Source organism: Anabrus simplex, chromosome X, assembly GCF_040414725.1.
Source record: "Anabrus simplex isolate iqAnaSimp1 chromosome X, ASM4041472v1, whole genome shotgun sequence".
NCBI lineage: Eukaryota > Metazoa > Arthropoda > Insecta > Orthoptera > Tettigoniidae > Anabrus > Anabrus simplex.
In genome coordinates, this window is record NC_090279.1 from 50,251,215 (window position 1) to 50,258,607 (window position 7,393).

A 7,393-nucleotide genomic window follows, 5' to 3' on the forward strand; every position below is an offset into this window, starting at 1 on the left:
CACTTTTGAGCTTCCTTTCTCTACTCATACTATTTCCCATACACACTCGAAATATTCTGTCATTGAGCATATTGCTTATAACCTGCACGATGGTCCTACGGGGTACAATTCGGAGAAGCTTCAAAATTAATCCTTCCCTCCAGACTGCGTCAAATGCTGCTGTAAGATCAATGAATACAGCTGAGGTTTTGAGTTGTTTCTGGAAACCTGCTTCCATGTGGAATGTCAGTGAAAGCACTTGATCGCAGCAGCTGCGATTTGGCCTGAATCCAGCTTGATCAACTGTAATATGCTGAAAAATAGTTGCGCTGATTCTCAAAAAGAAGGGCAACTGGTCTATAACTGCTTGGGTCATTGGCAGGCTTACCTGGTTTCAAGATGGAAATCACTTTTGTTCGTTTGAATTCTGCCGGGAGTTGTCTGTTCTGTAGAAGGTCGGTAAAAAACCTTAACAGCCAACTTCTTGCATTCTTTCCTAAATGAATGCGAAATTCTGGATGAATGTCGTCAAAATCTGGAGCTGTACTTGGTTTAACGTCTTTGAGAGCAGCACTGATGTCTTGCACCGTAAGCAGTTGTGAATACCTTGATGTGCGTGGTGTTCTTGATTCCAGAGTTTGGAGCTGGTGCAGTATGTATTTGGTATGTTTCTTATCTGATGGACTTTGGGAAGTTGTGACGATGTGAGATGCTACTTGATCCGGAGTAACTCCAGGCTGTTGCTTCACCAAAGGTGTCCTTCCTCCAAGTTTTCTGCGGTGCCCCCAAGATCTTCTACTGGAATGAGTTAGGTCGATATTCTCCACTGTTTCAATCCACCGTTCTCTCCGTGTAGTATCCATGCTGGAAAGAAGATCATCAGCTATGTCTTCATCACCAGTATGCAGATATTCGTTATAGAGTGCACCAGTCTCTGCGTTCCAACAGGGATGTATTCTTTTCTATGGCATACTCTTCTTAGCCTCCATCATAACTGCATCTACGAAACGCTTGTAATTGTGCTTGGGAGCAATCCACCAAACACATTTATCCAGTTCAGTGGTGAGTGTTGACCAATTTGCTTTTCTGAAGTTCCTCCGAGCATGTGGTATTGACCGTACAACAGGAATTTTGATGCCAATGTCCACTACAATGGGGCCATGTTGACTGTGGGGAAAATGTCTTAACACTTTACGACTGGTATGTAAGGGCTGTCCTGCCTCATTGCAGCTAACAAATCACAAGTCAGGATTGAAAGCCCTATTTCATGCAGCTCATTGGAAAGTACCAAGATCTTTTGGGTAAAAAATCAGATGGAGATTGTTCATTTCTGTCCATTCTACGAGTTTCTTTGAACATTCATTGTTATTCGAGTACTTCCATAGTTCCTGATGGCTGTTGAAGTTGCCTATATAAACTGCAGGGTGTTGAGCAGTCGGGAGTACGGTACCTGACCACTGTGCGTTTGGGGGTTTATAAATGTTAAACATAGTAAAATGTGTCACTCGCACAGCAACACAATGGATGTCTTCGTCTTTGTCTTCGTTTTGAAAGAGCAGTGAGGCATCTTGGATATTATTACGAACATAAGTAGCTATACCATGTACACTGTGATATGTTGCACGAAGAGCTGTGAAACCATCAATGAGGCCCCTTTTCCAAAACTCTTCTTCATTGGCTGTATGGATTTCATGTATAACCACAACATCTATATTATTATTCAGGATAACTTTGGATAGCTAGTCACATTTTGCTCTGCTGATGCTTTCTACGTTAAGCTCGAAAACATGGATGAAAGGTCCGATGTTTCTTATCTGGTAGCTCTGAGAAGAGCCATTTCCATGAAATACTTCTGCTATTGCTGGAGGATCTTTAAAAAGATAGGTCCAGCAGCCACAGTTATTGCTTTCTTAGCACCACCCGAGGGTCATGTGTAGGGCACTTTGAGGGTAAACCTACGGATGTGAAGCAATAATGTACCGCCTATTTATCTACTTTTATGAGAAAATAAATTCATTTACTTGAAGAATTCTGAGCTTTTTTAGGCAACCTGCACAAATTAAAAACTCCACTTGTACCAGTCCATTTTATTAGTTAATACTAATTGTGTAAGTATGTTTGCAATCAACACACTAGAAGCACCTGACTGACAATGAACACTAAAATGAATCAGAAAGTGTGACCACATCACTGGAATGAACATAAATTCAATAGCACAATTTTTTGTGCTTACAACAATGCACAAGTTTTATTTGAAAACTATGATACCGAAGATGTAGCATACCTGACCTCAAAGATTCATTTCTACAACACATTATCTGCTTTGACGTCCACAAATGGAGGAGTCTGACTTAACACACAAGAGAACAGAAATGATCAGAAAAAAAGAATCTAACCAAATAATTTCAAAATGACATTCTTCGAGTTATCACATCATTGAACTCAGCCATCATTATATTGATTAATGAAACTGATTATGTTAGTTTGAAATATTTATTGTTTACAATGTACATAAAACTTAACAATTTCGAATTAGTAGATTTAATTTTTAATCTACAAATATCGCTTTTTCTGTGTGTCACTGTTGGCATGAACGTACAAAAATATTACTCAGAATATCTGGAAGCAAGAGTTTCAGATAGCATTTCAAATGATAAGAATGTGATGAACAAATGATGCAGAAAAAGTGAAAGAAAGAACACTTTTTCATGGTTGCTTAAAGGTATTGTAAACAAATACACTTCAAAAATATCTAGCTTTACCAGAGATTCTTTTTGTAGATATATATAGAATAAAACTATGAGTGCATGATGGAAAATTAAATATGACCTTAAAGTTCCTGAATATTTTAGATAATTTTAACCAATAGAATTTTCAGATATTAGTTTTAAATGTAATCTTGTAAATACAGGATTGAACTGATGAAAATGGCCACTTTTGGAGATAAACCAACCACAACTGAACACAACTATGAATAGGTACAACATATTCCATATTGTATAGGACTTGTAGTGTACATACTTTGTTTCTTCTTTGATGTATGGCAACAGCTGATCATCAGTTTGTTCCTCTATGAATACTTCCTCCTTAGTATCTTCAGAAGGCTGTCAGTAAGAAATAAGAAAAGTAGAATAAAGAAGTAAGGAATAAAAATATATAGGCCTAAAATAGAAACAGCTGAGAAAATAAATTTCATAGTGGCACAAGAAGAGTATAATTAATTTATCTCCCATTTAAAGAATATATAATGGAGAGGAACAATCAAACGAAAATCCCATTAAATGCAAGAGAGGTGTCTACCTTGGTGGCAAATGGTACACAAAAATATATTATTATCAAGCACTAAATTTTAAAAGAATAGAGAAGAAGACAATTTCCTAAAAGCAGTATTCTACAATTTTTGCTATTTTTTTCTATTAAGCACACAGCTCATCCTTAATAAATGTATAGAATTTACAAACTCTAACTCATAATATTTTCTGTTTTACAAACATAATCAACACACATACCACTTGTGCAACTACTTCAAATAATACTATACAAATTCTATTAGGTTAAAAATTACATTGCATTTACTTATTTTATTTTTTACGCTTTTTGGAACCTAACTTGCACAATGACCTGCTGTGTTTTAACCTGAGTCCCTTTTGCCAATGCTTTTCAAACAATTGATGAGATATAAGAACATGAAAAGGAACACACTGTTGGAGAGCAGTAGACACAGTAGCTCAGGAAGGGAGGAACATTGCAAATTTGTAAATTTAAAATCACCTACATATTTGTGAATATTCAGCAGAGTATATGTACACATACATGTATGGGTGGAGGTACTTCCATGTATGTGAACATGTACAATTTTAGGGAAATAAATAATAGTAAGCAGTATCTCCAAATCATTACCCAATACCATTCCTTGCTTCAGTTTCTCTTTCTGTTGATCCCTAATTCCACAATGATTAGCCATACTCTTCATCCTCTTATATTCATATTCCCCTGTTCCCATCTTCCTACATATGACTTATCTTGTCACCTCTTTTTTCATTTCCATGTTCCTATATACTTTCTTTCCAAAAACACTTCACTGTAATATCAAATAATCCCACAGTACTCCCACCACTTTCCCAACAAGTGGACAATGCTTAAATCATAAGCATAGAAATATCCATCATCCCCCTCTGTACATCACATTAAGACCAAAAGCATAAATCAGTTAATGTCCCAATCAATGAATGAATCAATCAATGAATCAATCAAACCACAGCAATTAGGGCTGTTGGTTGTTTATATAGAAAAAAGATTGTGGAAATATATGAAACATATTATTTCAATCACTAAATCATCTTCCTATAAGTGAACATTTGCCAAAATTTGTCCCCTTGAATTCAAACTTATCTTCATGTTGCGACCTTTCCTACACTTAAAGAACATGACTTAAATGTATTCATCAACTAATGTCATTCCAAGCCATCTCTCCAATGACATCTCAGAATATACTGCTTAATCAAACAACTTGTTTCCTTTCTCCAAGTCTCCCCAGCTGAAACTTTGCAACATCTCTGTAACACAACTCTTTTGTTAGAAATCACCTGCAAGAAATGGAGCTATTTCTGTGGATTATTTCCTGTTCTCTAATCAAGTAATACTGGTGATGGTCTCACACTCTCATTGTGGCTTTGCTGGAGATTTATATGCCCTCTTCTTTACAACCAATAAATAACCTCATAATCATATTAAGGGATCTGTAAGTTTTATTTTCAATATGTTTAAATGATTACAATAATGAAGCTATATCCTTATTATGAATAGCTAGGCACTTACAGAGATCCCCATGAAGAAATTTCACCCATCAATACAATAATGAAACCGGAGAGGACTCTTTCTATTTGTGAAACAAAGAAACTGACTTTTCACCACGTTTACAAATATAGCATTGCACGATGTCCAACTTACATTATTGTCAAGGTCTTTTTCAGTTACTCAAAATCCTGAAACTTATTTATTACAAAGAGCCTCATCACTTATTTCAGTTCATTATTCATATTGTTTACATATATCAGAAAATAAAGGTCTCATAATACTGCCCTGTGGGACCCAATCCCATAATTGTTACAGGATCAAATAAAGCTTCACCTACTCTTATGCTCTGAGTTCTATTTTCTAGAAATACACCAGACGAGGCCAAATTTTAATGGTAAAAGGTATATTTCTACCTTTATGTAAACTATCGACCTTTATAGCCTAATCCTTGAACTTGTTTGGAGGCAAAGTTTCCACTTGGGATATCCTGGTCCACACTATTGTATTTTTTCATACAGTGGCTACAGTGAGAACCACAATGTAATTTCATTATCACATTGTTTTGTGTCATTTTTGTTAGTGAACATATTCTGTTGTTTATCTTTATTACCTGCATATTGTTGCTGTTTGGAAGTAAATAATGTGACCTATTGTTAAGACTGTGCATTCTGTAAATTACATGTATTATTGATACTCTTCAGGAGTTCAATTGATATTTCTTAAGAGAGGTTCTAGAGAACTCTCAAATTTTGAGGTTATGGGGAGACGAAGAGACCTTTCGCCAAGAAAGGCACTGACAGAGAGCTACTTCTTGAGAAACGTCATTCACAACAAGAAATAGATTCTAGATTGCAAATACCACAGCAATCTGTAAGTAGAATTTTAAAATGTGAAGATAACGGGAAGACAAAATGTGATGATGATGATGATGCTTGTTGTTTTAAGGGGCCTAACATCGAAGGTCATCGGCCCAAGACAAAATGTCAACATGTTGGAAACTGTGGCCAGAAGAAGAAACCAACCCCAAGGAGGAAGCAAAACTGATTAATTTGTCAGTAAACAACTGCAAGGTTACTAGTTTGGATTTACGTAAGAAATTAGAAGAGTATGGGTCATTTGTATTAGCCAGGACTCTGAGGCGAGAGCTGTTTAATGCTGGAATGAAAGCAAGATGACCTCAAGGCAAAGCGAAGTTTACTCCTGCTATGGCTGTAAAGAGGTTCCAGTGTGCCAAGACTCTCCAGAATTGGTCATCTGATGAATGGAAACAGGCAAGTCCATCACAATTACTGTAATTCCTAAACTATCATTCATTATTCCATTATAACCCAATCTAAGTGATGTAAACGTACAGCACAGTAAATGTATGAAATTCTTCTTTTAAACCATACAGCTTATTGCATTTAATGCTAGGCTTATTTGTTTTATTTATTTCAGGTTTGCTTTAGTGACGAATCGGTATTTCCTGTCGAAGAAGAGACAAGTCAATATGTCAGAAGATAAGGAGAAGCATTCCATCCAGATTGAGTGAAGCATCCAACTTCAGTGATGGTCTGGAGTGTGTTTTCTTGGTATGGCTGTGTACGATTATATATTGTAGAAGGAACTATGAGACGTGAACAGAATAGTATTAAGAACCCTTTTGGTAGCTCAGGTGCAAGAGTAGTTTGGCCAAAGTGAATTTATTTTTATGCAAGATAAGATTTTTATGCAAGAACAAAGCCTAGAGACAGTCCAGACATGAACCCCATAGAAAATCCTTAGAAAATAGCAAAGAAAAGTCCAAAAAATTATAACGACAAAAATTGGCTTTATTGAGAAGCTCGTTCAGATCTGGTGTCATGATGACGATTTAAGGGGTCAGTGTAAAATACTGTTTGAGGGTATGCCTAGTCTAAGCAAGTCGCTCATGAAAGCTAAGGGGGTGCATACCAAGTACTAATGTCATCAACTTAAAAATTGGTAACATCTTATCTGTTCAATTCTCGAATTTTTAATGTTTAATAATTTGGCCATATCTTTATAGTCACCCATTTAGCCACTGTTTTATCTATCCCAAACGCACTAATTTTTTGTCAGTAGTTTCCCGAGATCTACCCTAAGAAAATCCTTGGATATGTCAATCGTGATACATTTGACTTCCTGAATCTAATATATCTGCTATATCCTGCTGGAATCCATAAGATGAGCTTCAGTGGAATAATGTTTCCTAAATCTGAACTACCTTCCATCGAGCCAGTTGGTAATTTCTTAAATGTGTATGACATAATCAGAAAGAATGCATTCCAAGAGCTTGCATGCAACACAAGTCAAGACGACCAGTGTGTAATTACTAGCCTTAAGTTTAGCACATTTTCTCTATACACAGAGTGCTACTACACTAAGTATTCATTCATCTGGTATAGCTGTTTCATACATACTCTAATCAATATCTCAATGAACTGACTTTCGTATATGCCCAGAAATTTTACCCATCCCAGAAGCATTTCTAGTTTAAAATTTTTGTATATTACCTTCAATGTTCCTTATAGTGGATATTGTAAAGTAATTTTAAAGGATTAGGTGAAATTGTCAACTGCGTCAGGTACTGCAAAAGGACATGATCAAACCATTGGTG